The 21,626-nt window shown below is 36.2% G+C and overlaps 2 long non-coding RNA genes across 2 annotated transcripts; one reads left to right on the top strand and one right to left on the bottom strand.

Moving 5' to 3' along the window:
* Nucleotides 1-430: 430 nt before the first annotated feature.
* Nucleotides 431-2,126, top strand: LOC136207423 (uncharacterized). Its single transcript, XR_010676619.1, has 4 exons — nt 431-542; nt 1,430-1,514; nt 1,641-1,714; nt 2,044-2,126. It is a non-coding gene; the product is annotated as an uncharacterized lncRNA (long non-coding RNA).
* Nucleotides 2,127-18,938: 16,812 nt separating this feature from the next.
* Nucleotides 18,939-21,626, bottom strand: LOC136207483 (uncharacterized). The gene is made up of 2 exons (XR_010676663.1): nt 21,232-21,626; nt 18,939-19,187 (listed from the first exon to the last, which is right to left on the bottom strand). It is a non-coding gene; the product is annotated as an uncharacterized lncRNA (long non-coding RNA).

Here is a 21,626-nt window from a genome sequence, read left to right on the forward strand (position 1 = left end):
TTGCGGCAAAGGGTGAAAGATGGCCGGTTACGAAGGCTCTCTGTTGTAAGTTTCTCTAAAATTAACCTATTTGGTAACTTAAAGTGTACACTTGACAGTTTGAAAATTTTCATGAACTATGTTGGCCAATTTTATCCTAGTTCTTTTTTTTCCTGCCAAGTCATGTTTCTGCTTATAGACATTTTCCTGAACTATTGTCTGCTAAATATGAAGTCTTATATGCAAAAGTGGAAACCGGTAAAACTTGTATATGATTAAACATAAAATGTACTGATTTTGGAATGCTTCGACTGACAGGTGAAGTTCACGGAAAAAGCGCGTAGTCTCCAAGAGGTTATAATGAAACATAAAATGTACCTTCATGGCTCTTTGCCTCACGTCCATAAAGAGTACTGCGAAAATGGCGACATCCTTGATGCAATTTGATCTTCAAAATGCTCTTACGGAGGCTCTAGAAGTTGCTACTTTAGATTTCAAACTTTGGTTTACACTAATTTGCAATTTGGGCAAGCTATTTGCAGTTTGATTGCTAAAGATTTCAGGTTTGGGTCTCTACATTTATCCTTTTTGTTTTTTCTCTGTTTCACGCCTTTTCATTCTCAGTTGTGTTATAGTTCGTATGCTTGAGGTTTCTAGACTATTTGCCTATATCTCTAATTTAACTTTTATGAACAAATTATCAATGTAACCTCAAAAGCGTTGTTTGATAAGAAGAATAAGAGTGAGAAAGAGCTTGAGAAGTTGAATGCTGATGTAAGTGTCTTCATTTGGCATCTAAAATAATATATCTTGATTCTTTTTAATTGCATTTCGTTATTAGGGTATTAAAACATGACGATGTAGGAATTGTGCAGCGATGTACTAAAGTATATATCATTGAAAAACGTTTGGCATTCACTTGTGTTTCTGCGTATGGTGTAGGAATTTTGTAGTGATGTACTAACAAAGACCAGAGTGGTTTGGGGAAAACCGCCATACATCCCATATAAACCACCATTATTTCACCATTAACCATTCTATACGTGTGCATGCCTTGTTAGGAAATGCTTCACATATAGGAAGAAGGAGAAAGAAAATAATCCCATTTATAAACTCTCTCTCTCTCTCTCTCTCTTTTTCAGGTTAGGGATTTATCCTTTTTAGTTCTTTCTTGGATTTAGTTTGTTCTTTGTGATGCTTAAGTAACATTTTCAAAAAGAAGAGTTGGTTTATTGAAGAAAGCTCATGAGATCTCTGTTCTTTGTGATGCTGAAGTTGCTCTGATTGTCTTCTCCCATAAAGGGAAGCTCTTTGAATACTCGACTGATTCATAGTACTCTCTAATTTTATTCTTCTTAGGTTTTTTCCTTATAAGATCTGAAATGGGGTTTCTTTCTTTTTTCATATTATTGTACATCATTAAAACATATTCTTTTTTCCCATATGAAAGGGCAAGTACAACATGTTCCTCTACTGGTTCAGACATGTTATTGTAATCATGTTACTTCGAGATCTTCTGGTCATGCTTAAAACCCGTAAGTAGCTAGATCTGTACCAACTTATTGGCCACATTAACAGCCTCACCTCTTATTTTTTCAGGTTTTTAATTACATAAGTTAGTTATTCTAAAGTTTGTCAATTTCCATGCTATATGTGTGCAGGTCTTTGTAATGACTCGTGTTCTGGAAAATGTCTTAGCTTCATTACTTTCTACTTCGTATTAGTCTCTATTAAGGTATGCTTGTTTCTCCACTGCAGAAATTTATGGATGCTGATGTTTCTTTACTGTTTATCACACTGTAATTGAAGTTTTGTCATTGATTTGGTCCTATTAAATATGCTAGAGCAGCAATATTGATTTGGTCCTATTCAATATATAATCACGTGAAATATGATGTTCAAATCACATTCTTCAGTAGAAGCTTTTATGTTTATAGTTTCTCTTTGCATTAACTGCAGTCCTAGAACCATGGCTGGACACATTTGTTATTTGCAAAGCCAAGTAGTATTTCTCTAACATGGACCATTAACATCTTACATGTGATCTTGTTGACTATTATTCAGGAACGTTTTGCACCATATCTCTGTTCATCCATGCTCATGAGGAGATCCGCGTGATCAATCTCACATTTTGTATTAGAATGAAGACACTTAATTTTATCCGTTGTGCATGTTGCTTATATTAATAATATGAATTGTGAGATTGCAGAGAAGATTCAGTTTGCTTGTCTTGAGGTAGCATCTCCAAAATTCATGTCATTTATACAATTTATCAAACATTTCATAGGCATGAAAACTACAGACGAAAATAACAACTGAATTTCATTACAAGGTTGTGAACAACGGAGGCACCCGCGAGAATGACAACAACACAACACCATCCCTGCAACGGTGCCGGTAGGCTGCTCCAAATCTCTTATTCATTGTTTTTCTTTTCTTTCTCTCAATTTGAGAGACTTAACTAATCAAATCATGCTTTATGTTACAAACCTTTTATAAGGCCAACTTGGATAGTTATTACCTATAGGCCAATTTTTCTGATTTTTCAATGGTCGATGATGTTCTCATCTTTCGAATTTGATTATTTTTTGGTTTGATTGTTCTAGTGGTGTTTGTTTGTGTCTGTATTTTGATTGAGCTGCTGGTACTAGGGTAGGTCTCAACAACTTGGGGATTTTGGTTGCTGCAATAGCATTTGGGGTTTTTCTAGATTCATCCATGAAGAATTCAACATATTTGAAGGTGCATTCTCTGTCTGAAACTCAATTCATTTTTGTCTAACATGGTGATGAATTGAAAATGTTCACATAGTGCTTTTTTCACCTTTGTTGTTTAATCGTGACTTGATTTTCAGTGGCAAAGCATGTTGTTGATTTATGTACAACTCCTGGTAGCTGGAGTCAGGTATACTCGGTTTCGATGATGCTCTTGTATTGCATTATATAGTACTTGGCTATTTGATAACAGAAACGATTATAAAAATGTGCAATTGCAGGTTTTGAGCTGTAAATTATATCTACCAGCTAAACTTTCACAAGATTCAAGGTTGGTTATTTTTTCTATAATTCTGAAATATATGCTTGAATCGAAATTAAAATGCCATTCATCTTCTCTTCCAATTTTGTGTCCTGATACTGCCTTAAGTTACAATTGTTACAATTGTCAGTGCTTGTTTTAAACTTCAATTTTGTCACCTGTCTTGAAAGTTTGACCAGACCTTAACCTCCAATTTTATATACACATTATGCGTACATTGGAATTGTGATTCCTTTGTTAATTTGATGTTTAATTGTTGTATGCTAACGTGGTTGTTGTAGCAGGTTGTTTTGCAGTTGGCTCCTTTTTTTGCAGCAGCAGCCGTTCAAAGTTCTTTCATAGGTATGTAAACTCATGTGTTGTTTGTTTCTCTTTTGTTTATTCTGTTGTGCATCCCTGATATTCATTTATTCTGTTGTGCATCCCTGATATTCATGCTTTTAAGTTTTATGTTTTTTTTCTGCTTTTATTTTCAATAGAACACTTGTTTTAGTCATGCATAACTTTCTCTGCGAGTGTTGATCCTACCATTATAGGCATTAGCAAATCTGTTGCAATTAAAGGCTGCAGTATGGAATTTCAGGACGTAGATACTTTAAGACAGTTTTGTCTCTTTCTAAAACATTTGTATTTCCTAATTAAGGATGAATGCTATAATTTCAACATAAGTTTCTGCGACATTTTATAGTAGCTCTCTTCAATCCAAAATTGCATATTTATTTCATTTTATGGTTTGACAATTTTGGACAGAATATTTAAGGACCAATATTGTCTCCTTTGCATGGGGACGACAATTGTCCTTTAATTTGTAGACAAAAAATCATCCTATAAGAATAGGGACAAAAGTTGTCTCCTTTATATGAAGACGATAATTGTCCTTTTCTTTGACGATAAAAAATAGTCCTCTAAAGATAGAGACAAAATTTGTGTCCTTTGTATGGGGACGATAATCGTGCCTAGAAAGAGGGACGATAACCGTCCCTCAAAATGAGGACGACATTTGTCCTTATTCTTAGGGACGACAATCGTCCCAAAAAATGAGGACGATATCATATTTTTGTCTCCTATAGAATAGGGTACGCTCGCATAGGGGACGAAACCAAGGGACAATTAAAATTGTCTCCAAAAGCAAAGGGGACAATTTTTCTTATTTTTAGGGACAATTTTAATTGTCCCCAATAATCGTTTTTTTTGTAGTGAAATATGGGTCTAGTTTCTCAGATTTATATGACAATTTGGTTATTAATCAATAAAAAATATAAAAATATAAATTCGATTAATCTTCGAGGGTCATGTCCACTCGGCTAGCGTCTAATGTTTTTTACAACCTTGACCATATGAGCAGTCACCACCATTGTTCCACGAACTAAGAACGTACACCAAGGAACAGAAGGGGGAGGTGGCTGTGTGGGTGTAGGGAGAAAGAATTGCCTTGTGCAGTATTTTCTATATATTATGTTATCACTATGGTAAACTTGTGTATTGTGATCCTTAGGTTTAGCCTACATAGCTATCTATTTATAGCTAAGCCTAACCCTAACCCTAACACCTAACCCTAACAGATTAGGTTACGGACAGGCCATAAATGGATCGATTAATGGGCTAGACCTGTTTACTCCATTTATTCCTACATTATTTATTGGGTTTTTTTACATGAAAATGATATCTAATTATAAAATTATAATTAAATCATATTACAAAACTTAATTTTCAATATGTCACTATTTTCTATATATCACAAATAAAATGTGAATTTATGCGTAATTTATAAATTCTAGACCTCAATTCATAAATTATAAGTCCTAAAAAATATATATCTTAGGCCTCTAATTCATAAAATCTAGTTCTTAAAATATATATAAAAAAAACAATGATTTATTTAGTTTGATATTATTCAAATTACTACATAGTTGTATATAATTTTTTAAATATGAATTTATGTGTAAATTTTCCTTATTTATTTCAAATCATAAAAAAAAACTATAAAAATGAGATCTGAAACATAGAAGGCAATAAAATCCAGATTAAAAAAAAAAAAAAAAAAAACACACACCAAATATATAGAACAACCAACAACACAGCCTGAATTTAAAATGTAGTCTATTTCAAACTAAAAATGACTTTCTATATGCTGGATTTTTCTTTTACTTGGATAATTCCCAAAACTTCAAGGATAGAAACATAAGATTCGGAATGAAAATGTAAAAAAATAAACTAAAGTGAAAAAAAGAAGATGAAATTTGAGAAGAGAGATGTTGGGTTGGGGTATTTAATGGTCGTAAACTTAAAAATAAGGCACTATTTTATACAGTAGAAAGAAATAGTTGTATAAAAAGGAAAAGTTGTTATAGGCCTGAGTTCATGCTATTTAGCCCATCTATACTATACCTCACCTCAAAGCTTTAGTTGTGTGCTTAAAGAAGGTTTTGTACTCAGAGTATTCTACTATTTGTCTGGCTTAATGGGGCACTCAGATAAATTTTGTGAAAAGCTATTTGAATGTAATGGGATAGAAATGCCAAGGGAGTGAGGTGATTCGATAAAGGCTCCAATTCGGAGAGGGGGGATATGAGTGGTGCCTGATGGTTGAGAGAAGGGAATGTGGGTAGATGGGGGGGGGGGGATAATATACGTCTGAGAACACGAGAAAAGGGGAGTCTAGCTCGGGGGCTCTTCAAGACATATCGAACATTGTGAATAAGGGAGGAGTGCAAGATGGAGGTCGAGGTAGTAGGTAACCTGATGTGGTAATCTCGGCATTGTCTGGATCGAGAATGAATATTCAGACAATGGAGAATGTTAGTAGTGACAGTGGTACAAAAAAATTGGATAATAATGAGGTGATGGGGAATGACAAGGATATCAAAATAGAACTCATAGAATCATGAAAGTGCTGTAGAGAGGCGAAAGGTGGGGGGAAATGAAAGGGGCAACAGTAAGTAATGAACAACTTCGGTTCTTTGAGGAATGAGGAGAGTTCAGGAAACAATGTATCGGCGAGTCCTGTGAATCAGGACCGCTAGGAATTATGATACTACTAAGTTGGAACTATCGTGATTTGGGAAGCCACCCGGCAGTTCGTGCATTGAAAGATGTAATTAAGTCCCAAAAACCCGAAGTGGTGTTTCTAATCGAGACTTTAGTTGAGGAAAGTAGAATCACAAGCATTCGACAACAGTTACAATTTGACAATAGTGTGGTAGTAAATAAATGTGGCAACAGTTGGGGGCTGGCACTTCTCTGGAAGACTGGGACTGATGTGGAGCTGAGAGGCTACTCCGATCACCATATTGACATCTAGGGTCGTATTAAACATTTTTGAGGCCCTGTGCTAAATAAAAAAAAAATTAGACCCTATTCATTAAAAAAATTAATACGTTCATATAATAATAATGTTTCTACAAAATGAAATACCAAAATACTTTTAACTTGATTTTTAATATAATAAATATAATAAAAATAATTAAATTAGATATTGTATAATAATAATAATAAAAATTGGGCCTCCTAAGACTCTTAGATTGTTAATTTTTTGGATAAGTTGACTTTTACTTAATTTTTCACATAATAATTAATAACAATAATTTATTTAAATTTGTATAATAATAAAAATTGGGCCGCCTTAAATTTGGGGCCTGTGCGGGAAAGCTCCTTGTACACCCTTCTCCTACTACCCTGTTGACATCATGATTACTAACTAGGATGTGGTCAGATGGAGATTGGTAGGTTTCTACGGTTTTGCGGATTGTGCTAAACACAAAGAATCGTGGGAGCTCTTGTAAGGTTTAGCTGATGGAGATTCGATTCCATGGATGGTCATGGGTGATTTCAACTGCATCTTAAACAGTGATGAAAAAATTGGAGGAGTACATATCCGAGAGGTTTGATAAGAGAGTTTGCTCAGGCGATATTAGATTATGGTCTGGCAAAATTAAAATTGGAATGAAGTCAATTTACCTGGAAAAGGGGAATAGGTACTGAGGGTGGGTACGGGAGAAATGGGATTGAGTCTTCACCTCGATGGGATGGCTGGATTTGTTTGTAGGTTATCAACTACAAACAAAAACGGCAGGCTATTCGAATCATTCACCCGTTCGATTGCAGCTCGCTCGACTTCCGCAAATACAAAGACGCAGTAAATTTCTATTTGAAGCTACATGGACTAAGTAGCCAGGGTTTGTTGAATCGATTACAACCAACTGGATAAATAGTAAATTGAGGTCACTGATTGGGAAGCTGGAGACATGTACTGCGATGTTGAATAATTGGGGAAGGGACTTTAATGTCTTATTTCAAGCACAAATTGCAAAGTGGCGAAGGGTAATGGAGAAGGCGCGGGATAGAACTGATCGACAATTATTAGTTCAGTATTTTTATGCAAAACAAAAACTGAATGAGGTGCTGGAGCATGAAGATAGTTTCTTGAGGCAAAGAGCCAAAATATTCTGGGCTCAAGACGGGGATCGCAACACAAAAAATTTCCACGCCTGCGTCAAAAATCGGAGGAAGCAGAATCATATTCCAGCCAGACACAGGTCAGTTCGTTGATAACTTAAATTCCATACTAATCCTTGTAAAGGATTATTTCAGCTCTGTTTATTCTCCATCTTTTTCTGTGTTATCAAATACTTTGGAAGTTCTCCCGGGATTTGTTGATACGGACATGAACAACAAGTTGGTTGCACCGTTTATATTGGAAGAGTTCACGGTTGCGTTAATGACCATGCATCCGGATAAGTCACCGGGACAGGATGGGCTTAATCCGAAATTCTATCAAGAATTTTAGCTTGAGCTGATAGTTAAAGGTCCACTCCATATTAATATCTGACATTTTCTTCTCCATAACCATTCTTCAACAAAGAATTTCTATTGGCTCGCTTTATTAATTTAATTAATTGGCTCAATTTATTAGATATCTATTGTATTTATGGTAATTCTCCTATATTTATGCTAATTAACATAAATATAGGATAATTTGAGAGCTTACCTATGCCTTGGGAGGTCATGGGTTCGAATCACATCCGGGTTTGGTGGGGATTTTTCTTTCTTCTTTAATGTAAGCGCATTGCGCAAATTTTTAATAAAAAAAAATATAAATACAATATATATCTAGCACAATTATTTAACCTTTTGTCTTTAATTAATTAATTTGTATCAAACTACTTAATGCATATTATATAAAAAATAATAAAAATATTTCTTATCAAACATCCCCGGGTGTCCGTTAGCTTTTACCTAATAAAAAAAAACTAGCATAAATTGTTAACTTCATATTGATGATTTGTAATGAATTGTTGAGCATGTTGTGCTAGTTGGGCAACTTGTGAATTATTCCAACTGCCATGAAATTGAAATTAGTAGTCACATCCCTTTAATTATTTGAAAAGCCCAATTTAAGCCACTAATTCAAGCTCTAATTTGATTATAATTTTCTTTCATTGACTTTTCAACAACCAATTTCAATTAGTCAATTACATGCATATGCATATATGAGAATCAATTCAATTGATATATTTCCTTCAAAAATCAGTAAAAAAGATTTAAAAAAAATCAAATTTTAGAAGATTTCCTTAGCTTCACTATACAAATAAGGTTTTTTTTATACTCTAGGGTCATATTGCAGGCAGAAAAATACTTCCTTATTGATGGTAAATGGCTAGGTATTGGAATAAACTGATGTATGGCCTTCAAAATTACTAACAAATAAAAGAAAAACCTTATATTATCAAGTTTGTTCTTTCTAAATAAAAGATTTTCATAGTCTAAATTCATATTCTATGCACAAAAATACTTACATAGGTAAGTTAATTAGAAAGTTTCAAAAGGCGACTTGATCTAGTAATAAATACATTTAAAGCATTAGTATATTCTCACCTGTTGGTTTTTTTCACATATCTATTATTTTTATAATTGTCAAAATTGGCCCGATCAAAAAATAGAAAAAAACGCTTTAAGAGTTCAAAGTTCAACTGAGATTCAATCGGAATTAAATATATAAAACATTATATTTCTATTCTCAATTAATTTTATAATATAATAAAATATTAACATTATTAATAAAAAAAATTGAAAGTATTTTCTTAATACCAATACATATTGATGTTTTGTAATATTAAATTAATAAATTTAATAAGATAAAATTAAAAATTAATATTTATAAAAATTGAAAAGGATATATACTTTTTTTATATATAAATAGTTATTATTGTTATTAATATTATTAATATGTAAATATAATAATATAATATATGTTTGATAATTCAACTTAAATTATAAATTATTAGACTTTTAAATTTTATTTGTGTATGTTCAAAGTTTAAATATCAATTTATAAATATTAAGAAGATTAAATCATTTTTATGATATTTATCAAAATATAAAATAAAAAATAATAATAATTAATAGTTTAAATATTATATATACACACGTTGTTGAATATAATCACTAATTAAATGATAGTTTAGTGATAAGTACATATATTTTTACCTTAAAGTTTAAGGTTTAAATTTCATCAGTTTCAAAACTCTTTTTTTTTTTTTTTGGCTTAATACATCATTTGCACCCTGAACTTGTCCAAAAAGCTTGATTGGCCCCCTGAACTTTCAAAGTATCCCGATAACCCCCTGAACTTGCATAAAATGTTCAGTTAGCCCCCTGAACTTGCATTAAATGTAATCAATTGATCACTCGGTTGCAAAAAAGTAAGTTAAATACGGAAGATATATTGCACGAGTCTTAAAAAAAGTAAAACGACCGAAATCAGAGTATACGGTGCTTAGAATAGAGAAGACAAGTTGTATAGTTGAGCAAGCAATAACTTCATTTTTAATCTATTTTTGAATTATGTAATAACATTCTAAGATGCGTAGAATACATCTTCCGCATTTAACTTACTTTTTTGCGACCGAGTGATCAATTGATTACATTTTACGCAAGTTCATGGGGCTAACTGAATATTTTATGCAAGTTCAGGGAGCTGTCAAGACACTTTGAAAGTTCAGGGGGCCAATCAATCTTTTTGGACAAGTTCAGGGGCAAATGATGTATTAAGCCTTTTTTTTTTGAACTAAATATTAATGAAATCTAACCGGACCAAACCACTTAATCAGAAGTGGATCAATCGGTTCATAGTTAACCCAACCGATTCAAACGATTCCAACTGGTTTTTAAATGTGAAAAAATCAAACCACCTCCGATCCTAAAAGTGTGACTAGTTTCGAATGAACCAGGTTAATATTTGTTAACATTTGATTCTTTTGACATGTTAATATTTCTCCCTCGTCCATTGATTGGTAAGATTTGTCACTGTTCTATTAAAATTGGCGAAATATCAATATGAATAGTAAGCTAGCCGCTCAACTGAGACTGTGTAAATTGTTTACGTTTAACCTAACCGGTTCGAATGGTTCTGACTGGTTTTCAAAGATTAAAAAATATTGAACCACCTCCGGTCCGGAAATATGACTAGTTCCAATTGAATAGAATTGACCCGGTCGGTCCAATTAGGGTCTAACAACTATGATTATTTATTAACATTTAATTTTTTGATTTATCCACAATGTTAAAAAATTCCCCCCGTCTATTATTTGGTAACATTTCTCCACACTAACCTATTAAAATTGGTAAAATTCCAACTAATATGAATAGAAAGTTAACAGTTCGTTAAAATTTTAACAATTCTGATAAGAGTTTTATTAAGTTTTTACATATCGATTTTATATTAGATAAGTTGCACTTTTAACAAAATGATTACTTTACGATCTACATTGGTTGAGATTTCACTAATTTTAATAGGTGAAAACTAAACGTTACCAAATAATAAGTTAATAAGAGTCGAACATTAACATTTTGACTCAACATATCCCGAGCCCTAATATGAGGTTCTCTCTAACCTGCGACGTCTTCACGTGCGGCTAGGTTTTGCTGCCATTTTTGGTGCATCATTCTTTTACGATCAAATGTTTACTCACTGAAACAATCTTCCTTACTGATTAAACCTGCGAAAAACGATGGAAGGAATTGAAAAACAATGGCAACGATTGAAGTTAACTGACGAGGAGGACACTGTTGTGGTACTCGAACAAGACGAGATGAGGAGGACACTGTTGTGGTACTCGAACAAGACGAGATGTCGGTGGTTACTGATGCAACACGCAAGGTAGTGGGACGACTCCTCTCGTCGAAACCACTGAACATCCGTTCGATGTCAAACGCGTTCAACACGATCTGGCGCACGTATAAGGGGTTCAAGGTCAATGAATGTGGCGACGGGCTCTTTATAATTGAGTTTCAATCCATGAAGGATAAGGAAAGGGTTCTCCGTGATTCCCCATGGCATTATGATCGCCACTTGGTCATTCTCGCTAATCTGGAAGGGGTATCACAGCTATCTGAACTCAACATGGCCCTGTGCGATTTCTGGGTATGACTTGTAGACATGCCTCTCCAGTATCGACAACCCCACTTGATTGAGAAAATCACAGGCAGAATAGGGGAGGTGCTACAGGTGGATGAGGAAAGTATGGAGAACTAGGCTACCAACATTCGGGTGAGAGTGCGGCTGGACGTCTCAAAGAAGATTCAGCGCGGGATTAAACTGAACATCGGGAAAGGTAAGTCCACATGGGTGGCGGTGCGATATGAAAAGCTCCCAAACTTCTGTTACCTCTGTGGTGTGATAGGGCATGTCCATGAGGACTGTGAAGAACAAATGGAACATCAGTTGGATACAGAATGGCCATACGATCCCACCCTACGAGCTTCCCTAACCAGGCTGTGGAAAGTGAGCTGTGGATACAGTGAAAAAAAGGGGACAGAACAGATGAGCAAAAAAGTAGAAGTTGAGGGCTCTAAAGGGGCTAGGCGACGCTTAATCCCAGGGAATGATGCTGGGCAGGCGACACGTCTGGAGAACCATCTGGACGACTTGGGCAATCTGAATAAGTTTGATTGCACTCCCACGGACATGGAGGAAGACATAGAACCAGCCGACGATATGGAAGCAGATGGGTCAGGCTCTACCACGGTGATAGTGCAACACCGGCATGGGCAAGGTACCAGTTGTGCAGATAAATTGAAGGCAATCGCACATGGGGAAGCAGGAACCGAAAAAGACACAGGTCTTGTATTTGCTGCAGTGGGGCATGCCAGCACGGGAAAGGGCCTAAAAAGGACAAAAATGAAAAGGCTTGCACGAGGACAGCAGTCACACGTAGCTCCTCGGATTAGTGCTCCAATCTCAGTGGGATCAAAAAGGGCAAGAGAGGACTCAAGATCACTCGAGGATATAAGGGAGGGACTGGAGACAGGAAGAAAGAGAGCTAGCACTAGTACTGACCAGAGGGTGGAGGCCATCATTGGGCCCCACCCTACATTATGAAAGTACTTAGCTAGAATGTCCAGGGGCTAGGTAACTCATAGACATTCGGTACCCTCAAACGGTTAATGAGGGAAAATTACCCAGACATGCTTTTCTTGATGGAGACCAGATTAAAGAAAAGCGATTGTTCTCACTTTTACCAAACTTTTAAAGAATACAATTTCTTTATTATTGATGTTGTTGGTTTAAGTGGGGGCCTAATTTATGGATGGAAGAAAGATATTGATGTTTTAATAACCCGATACTCGGCGCACTGTGTTTAGTTTATTGTTCGAATAAACAATGTGTCACTTTGGAGAGGGGTAGGAGTATATGGATGGCCTGAACGTGCAAACAAGAAACTCACATGGGAGCTAATTACATATATCAGCGGACTTGACAACTTGCCACTTATTGGCTTTGGAGATTTTAACGAAATCCTATGGTTATCAGAGAAGAAAGGAGGGCGAGCTAGAGAGAGTCCGTTAATGGCGGAATTCCACAATTGTCTGGACAGCTGTAACCTAGTCGACTTGGGGTATATCGGTTCAGAATTCACTTGGCACAATCGACGGTAAAGCGAAGGGGCCATATGGGAGAGACTCGATAGAGCCGTAGCGGATCCAAATTGGATCGGTCTCTTTTCGGCCATACACTGGTAAGGGTTTCTTCAGATCATAACCCAATTCTAATTTGTGGAGAGGAGGAAAGCCTATCGCACCCAAGGAGAAAACTATTTCGGTTTGAATCGATGTGGACATGGGACAGATCATGCAGAAACATGATTGAAACCTGGTGGCAGCATATGAGGTCGGGTCAGACGGTATAGGAGAAACTTGCTACTGTGTCTCAAAAATTAACCCACTGGAGCTCCAGAACCTTTGGAAATTACCGCGCGGAACTAAAGAGGTTGGGGGCAGATTTACTTGCTATTCAGCAACGTGCAGATCCCACTGCAAAGGAACAAGAAAGCAGGTTAGTTACTCACATTATCGAATTACAGGCGAGGGAGGAGTTAAAGTGGAAAAAGCGAGCAAAGGTTGAGTGGTTAAAATCGGGTGACAACAATACAGGATATTTTGACTCGAGATGCACAGCTAGGCGCAGGAATAATAGACTACAATGACTATAGGATAAGAATGGCGTGTGGAGGGAAGGAGCGGAGGCCTTATCTGATGTAGTGTTAGACTATTTTACTGAGCTTTTTGACAGTACTGATAGAGGCTCCTGTGAGGAATTCATTGATGTAATTGAGACAAACCTGCAAGCTGTACAGAAAACGCAACTATCAGCCAACTTTACGAGGGAGGAGGTTGTACACACATTGAAACAAATGCACCCGACAAAGGCCCCAGGCCCTGATGGTATGTCCCCGATCTTTTATCAACAATACTGGTCCATTATTGGTGATGATGTAGTGAACCTTGTGTTAAATTGCTTACAGTCAGGAACCCTCCTGATCAGCTAAACCATACTTTCATTACACTTATACCAAAGATTAAAAACCCGACCACAATGAAAGACCTCAGACCTATAGCACTTTGTAACATCCTTTATAAACTTATATCAAAAGTTCTTGCAAATAGAATGAAACTAGTGCTTCCCAGTGTTATATCTGACACACAAGCTGCTTTTGTTCCGGGGATATTGATAACAAACAATGCTATCCTTGCTTTCGAGGCATTTCACAGTATGAAGACTAGGATAAAAGGAAACAGAGGGAATTTTGCGCTTAAACTCGACATGAGCAAAGCTTATGACCGAATAGAATGGAAATTCCTTGAAAGGGTGCTTTCCAAGATGAACTTCCCTGATCATTTTATCAAATTGCTAATGATGTGTGTTACCTCAGTATCTATGTCTTTTCTTATCAATGGACAGGCAAAAGGATGGCTGAAACCGTCTAGAGGGCTCAGACAAGGTGACCCATTGTCACCCTATCTGTTTGTGGTCTGTGCTGAAGCTCTATCGGCAAATATCAGTAAAGCTGAACGGATGGGAGAATTGCATAGTCTGAAAGTGGCAAGAGGAAGCCCGAGTATAACCCACCTGTTTTTCGCTGATGATTCGCTTATCTTTGGGTGGGCTACTTTGTCTGAAATTGCAGGGCTTCGACATATTTTGCATGAATATGAAAGGTGTTCTGGGTAGGCTATCAACTTCGATAAATCAGAAATCTTTTTCAGTTCAGGGGTTCCAGTGGTTAGACGGGATTTGATAGCGCAGATATTGGCGGTCCGAGAAACGGGGGCACTTCCACGTTATCTCGGGTTACCAACCCTCATCGGACAAAATAAGAGAATTGTGTTCTCAATGCTGAAGGACCGAATTCACAGACATCTTAAAGGTTTTGAAGAGCGGTTTTTATCATCAAGGGGTAAGGAAGTGTTGATAAAGTCTGTTATCTAGTCAATTCCGACTTATGTAATGTCATGTTTCCTCCTTCCTGATACCCTTTATTCCGAAATCCAAGGTTTAATTAGTAAATTCTGGTGGGGAGGCTCTGATACACACAGACCGATTTACTGGATGGCATGGGAAGCGATGTGCCTGGCTAAAGAAGAGGGAGGAGTAGGGTTCAGGTGGCTCCGCTCGTTCAATATGACTTTACTAGCTAAACAGATGTGGAGGTTGATGAAATATCCTAATTCCTTGTGCTCACAGATCCTGAAGGCGAAATACTTCCCAAACACGAACCTACTTGAGGCCAGATTAAGTAGCAACCCGAGTTATCTATGGAGAAGCTTCTAGGCAGCTCGTGATACATTACATGATGGTATTATGTGGAGGGTTGGGGACGGATCAAAGATCAACATATGGGATGATAACTAGGTGCCCACCCTCAATGCTAGGAAACCACTAATTTCACTGATTATACCACGACCGAACCTAGTGCAGGAGCTGATAAATGATACAGGTAATGGTTGGGATCTTAATGTGCTTAACTCTTGTTTTGTCCCTTCTGAATTTACAAAGATCCGTAAAATCTGTATCAGTGAATCACGCTATAGCGATGGTTTCTTCTGGCGAGGCACGACGCATGGGAGATTCACTGTCAAATCTTGTTACTACCTCATTGAACAGCGACGTCGAGCCCAAATAGGCACCCCTTCATCATCCGTTAGATGCACCTCACACTGGAAAAGGTTCTGGCAGATTAAAGTTCCACCTAAAGTAAAACACTTCGCCTAGCGACTCCTGAACAATCTCCTGCCGTGTTCCGCCGTTCTGCAGCAGCGAGGTATTAATACTAATGCAGGTTGCAAGACGTGTCACGCCGTGGGAGAGACGTTGAAGCATGTGTTTATCGACTGCCCAGTTGTAGGCAAAGTTTGGAGAGCTGCAGGATTATCGATACGGTGGGATCGAGTTACAACAGGGAACTTCAGAGGCTGGTTGCACGAATGTTGGGCGAAGTCGTCTACCGAGGACAGCGAGTATGGTTTAATTCTTTTGTGGTGGATTTGGTATAGCAGAAACCTGCTATTACACGAAGGGCAAGGCTTGGAAGTGACTACATTGATTGATAAAGCAAGAAGTTTCCACATGGAATGGCAAACGCGGAATACGGAGATCGAACAAGCTGGTTCGGGTGATACGCCTCTTGATGCTTACAAGGTTTGGTATCCTCCTCCCGATGGCGTTACAAAATTCAATTGTGATGCCGCATGGGAGGATAATGGCCTCTCCACAAGCATCGAGGTAATTGATCGTGACCTCCACGCTCATGTGGTAATTTCAACGGGGATCCCTTTATTGCCGTGTATTTCGGTGGAAGCTGCAGAGTTGCACGCCATACAGGAAGCCCTTAAGCTAGCACGGGATCACGAATTAGAAAACATTTGGGTCGAGTCTGACGCAAAAATAGTGGTTGAAGCCCTCACATGTGGTCCTATTCCTGACTCATCCCTTCACTTCCTGTATTTGGATGTACTGCAGCTAGCCCAGACCTTCAACTGATGTACATTCAAATATATTGGGAGACAGGGAAATAAGGTAGCACACCAGCTTGCAAGATGGGCGCGGAATTTTCAGGCACCGATAATATTGCACGATGATAGTCCAGATATTGTTTGGCCAATGCTTTGTAATGATGCGCTGGTTGCACGAATGTTGGGCGAAGTCGTCTACCGAGGACAGCGAGTATGGTTTAATTCTTTTGTGGTGGATTTGGTATAGCAGAAACCTGCTATTACACGAAGGGCAAGGCTTGGAAGTGACTACATTAATTGATAAAGCAAGAAGTTTCCACATGGAATGGCAAACGCGGAATACGGGGATCGAACAAGCTGGTCCGGGTGATATGCCTCTTGATGCTTACAAGGTTTGGTATCCTCCTCCCGATGGCGTTACAAAATTCAATTGTGATGCCGCATGGGAGGATAATGGCCTCTCCGCAAGCATCGGGGTAATTGCTCGTGACCTCCACGCTCATGTGGTAATTTCAGCGGGGATCCCTTTATTGCCGTGTATTTCGGTGGAAGCTGCAGAGTTGCACGCCATACAGGAAGCCCTTAAGCTAGCACGGGATCACGAATTAGAAAACATTTGGGTCGAGTCTGACGCAAAAATAGTGGTTGAAGCCCTCACATGTGGTCCTATTCCTGACTCATCCCTTCACTTCCTGTATTTGGATGTACTGCAGCTAGCCCAGACCTTCAATTGCTGTACATTCAAATATATTGGGAGACAGGGAAATAAGGTAGCACACCAGCTTGCAAGATGGGCGCGGAATTTTCAGGCACCGATAATATTACACGATGATAGTCCAAATATTGTTTGGCCAATGCTTTGTAATGATGCTTTAATGATTTGATAATGAAATGATTTTTCTCTTCAAAAAATTAACATTTTGACTCCTTCCTTCTAGTCTCAAATAGATGACTAATTATTTTCAATAATTATAAAACTATAGTTTTTTTTTTTTTTTGTAAATATTCTCTTTTATATATATATATATATTAAAAAAAATGTCACTTCAGATTTCCCAAACATTAGTTATGTCGAAAATATTTAGGTTTTACTAATATAATTATAAAAAAAACCGGTTAAAATGTTAACAATTAAGACTATTATATACTACACTTTAATCACAAAAATTTTAGTCAAAAGTATCTAAAATATTTACTATACTAATATAGTTATAAATAACCAATAAAAAATATATATAACCGCTTCAATTTATCGAAAACTTATTTTAAATGTCTGATATAACAGTTAAATAATAATCAAATCCATCATTTCAAATTTTCAGCAATATATATAAATTGATGTTACATAAAAATATTAGAATTAAATTTATACTATTAAATTTTCACTTCCTTGAAAACTTTATTAAAACCCTTATTTTAAGAAAAAATGATAATGCATTAAATTTGAAAATTAATGCCGTAGCAACTTGCCATCAAGTTGCAAGATGAAAATTTAATTTTGGGTTATCGTGGACTTGTAGTTGCGAGCAAAGCTCGATCCGCTTGGTTGAATCTTTTGAAATTCTTGGAAGTCATATTCAAATTTCAAAGCTGTTGTTTATTATTATTAATGTTTGAATAGTAAATCCAAAAAAAAAAAAAAAAAAATCAGAGTCAAAACACAAACTTAGTATAAAATGTCAATTGAAAAAAAAAAAAAATACAATGAAAATATATTTGATGTCAAGTGAAGGTTCCTTCTTTTGATTTCACCTCAGCAAGTACAAGTTGAATTGAAGTTTTTTTTGGTTTGTTTTTGACACAAAGAAGCAATTCATTAAATTATCAATCATCAACATACAATATACAGTCAGACTGAGAGCCGGTGTCCGGACCACAAAAAGGACAACCCGGTTCGCTGATGGAAATAAACCAGATACAAAGTATCGAATCAAAGGTAACAAGGATCTAAATACCGCAAACAAAATTCCGACAACAGATTTTACACTAAGATCAAAAACATCCCGCATAAAATCTGTGAGGAGACAAATCACGTTTGAAACCCGATCCTTGAGCTGGTAGGAAGCTTTCTGAATATCATGACCTTCATCAAACGGCTGAAAAACAAGATCCCAGGAACATACCCGAATATCTCGTACGAACCACACATCACTACGTTAAAACCCCCTTCAGACAACGGTTAAAAACCGTCATCCCGCGAGATATAAATCTATCACAGGGCTCGCTGCCGTCTGTTGCACCTTCAGACGACAGTTAGGTTCTGTCATTTGAAGATACTATACATGACATCAGCCTAGTTGTGTACTGTCATATGAATATTGTTACGATACATCTTTTTATTTATTAACGTCACCTTTAATGTCATCACATGACATACTAATAATTAAAAATGTCAAGTAGCTATATGGAAAATTGGCATATTGATATTCGCGGTGAAAGTTTTTATAATAATTTCTGTCGTAGTAACTTGTATCAGATGACATAGGTCTTAATCAATCATGTCAATAGATTTATTTTAGATGACAGATTCTTTTATTTTAATGTCTTTTTTATTATTGTTTAGATGATATTTTTTTAACCGTAAATGTCACTTTTTGCCTTCTTCGAATGAATCTGGTAATGAACAATAATCAAATGAACAAGAATTTTTGTATATCAATGATTTTAAATTTATTGGAGACTAATGCTCATAATCTATTTACATTTGAACTAGACAAACTTCTGAATGTAATAAGGTAAAAACAATAAGCAATGTACATCTCTAAATCTGTCAATACGTCAATCTTTCAAGAGGCGTGGTGGTGTTGATTGAAAGTCAAATCCAACTTGATCTGCATGCATATCTAAGTCATCATTGCCTAGAATCCCCAAAGTCTTGATATCTGCAAAACCAATTGATGCTCATTAATTACGTACCGTATACAGCTAGACCTAATTAATCTCGTTTTACCCCTTCTCCATTCTGAGACCCATCACTTACCCACCCACATTATAAATATGAAGCGTTTAAAAATCAAGAGTCCACAACCCAACACTATACTTACTCTAGTTATATCGAGCATAGATAGACGTATAATCAACCTTAATAAATAGCAACCGCAATGACTGCCTCTAACAGAATCGGTACGAGATCAAAGAGAGTAAGAAAGATTATAATTAGCCGAGACGGTTTCGGAACGATTCCTCTTGCCCCCTTGTATGTGTGTGTCAAAATTTAGGGGTTAGGGAGTCTATTTATAGACTTCTCAAAACCTAATCCCAATTGTGTTAGGTAATTAAATAATTAGAGTCTTATTCGGAATAGGATTACTAATTAGATAATTAAATAAACACGTTATTATTATCTAAATAATAACTAATTATATCTAGATAATATTACTAATCAAATTAATAATTTAATTATTATTAGAGATAATTAATTAGAGTTTGAATCACATCAAAACCTCTAATTAATATTATCAGATAATCCTTTAATTTAATTTATAATCATAATTTAATTATAATTATTAAATCAAATTAATTATCCCTAATTAACTAATAAATTTCGGCCCATGCAGTGTGTCCTGTAATTACATTTTCATCCTCTGGTTCCAAGTCCCATATGCGACCCATTAGGTCCTTTATTGCCACTAGCTGTATATATCCTTTGAGATTAATTCATCACGATTAATTCCAACATATATATAACGGAATACCGTCGCGAGCTGTTACTAGCAGAACCTATGATATTCCCCCAGAGCAATTAAGAAGTCAGGTTGATAACTGACGTTAACCTCTCTGCATTAGGTACAGTATTATCAGACCCGACCCCAAACGGCATCGGGTATGAACTGAAACAGGATAATAAACTTCTAACAGTCTAAAAGCCGGACGTATTTTCTAATAGATAAAAATTTATTCGGACTGCCTAACATTTATTTAATTATTTGGCTTGGACTTGATAATTCTATCAAGCTTCTTACATATCCTGAACATCTTGCAATCTTTAAATCGGGAATCAAAGCCACGTAGTTCTAACTGTTTTAGAGTAAGCTATTCTTATATTTCTAGTGAAATCTCCATAAATAGAAATCTCCATAAATAATTATAAATACAATTAATCTTTCGAGTTAAGTTATTCACGGCATACATTTAACTACAAATTCTCATATATTTATGTTCACGGATATGTGTGTGTATATATATACACACACATGATTTTGTACTATTTATTTTTATTTAGTTATAGTACTTGTTATTTTTCACGTGATTAACCGAACTTCTACCACACGAATTCATTTCAAGTCCAAACATCTCTTTAACACAAACCAAAATTTTAAGTCTAAACTGCTCGTTCTACCGGACGAACCCGATTCAAAATCACCGTACATTTTAAAACGAATGGTAAACGAATCAAACTATAAGTATAACCCGACTATTTTATCACTCGGATCATTTTTACCAATGAATTAACCCAAGGTCTAACACGAGTCCTTTACCAAAGGAACCGATTTAAACGTCTAACACATATTTATCAATTTTATCAAATTGAAACCAATTTAAGCATCCAAGTCTCAAAGGCTTTTATTGAAACTTACTCTAAATCTGAGTCTGAAACGCCTATCTCTACCGAAAAGTCAGATTAATAACCTGCTCAAAATCTATGTCTGAACTATTTGTTTTACCGAACAAATTAGATTCAGAACCCGCTCCCCTTCAGAACAAAACCAATTAGAGAAAATAATATTTTTAAAACCACACTTAGCAAACCCGTATAGGAGGTCATTCCGAACCCCAAACGGACAGCCACAGATCTGCGTTCTCCGTTAAAAAACAATTCATAGAATAACAACACCCACACGCAACCGTAAGTAAACATTCATAAAAGAGGAAATCGTGCATAGAAACGTACGGACAAGAAGATTTACTGTAAGAGAGAATACGAACCACTAGGAGGAGGCCTCCGTGAATCGACACACGGTCTTCCGAAAACAGAGATAGTGCACTTGTCTCTCCGGTGATCGAGGATAAGAACGAAATAAGTAAACCCATTGAGCCTTGCTACTTTCGAACCGAGAGAGAGAAAAGTAAGTGAGGAAGAGAGGAGGCGGATAAAAGGTTTAGTTTTTCCCCAAAACAAAATGCCCCTAAACTGGTGAATTAAAGTGTAGATATATCCTGGAACTTTTATTATTATTAAAGTTTAGATATATCCGGAAGATTCTCAAAGTTTTGAATGGAGATAATATGTATTTTATTCTTTTATTATTTTATTCTTTTTGACATTCCATGAAACTTTAGAATTGTTGTATACCATTAAGTAATTGTAAGTCTACATAACT

This window comes from Euphorbia lathyris, chromosome 1 (assembly GCF_963576675.1).
Source record: "Euphorbia lathyris chromosome 1, ddEupLath1.1, whole genome shotgun sequence".
Classification (NCBI taxonomy): domain Eukaryota; kingdom Viridiplantae; phylum Streptophyta; class Magnoliopsida; order Malpighiales; family Euphorbiaceae; genus Euphorbia; species Euphorbia lathyris.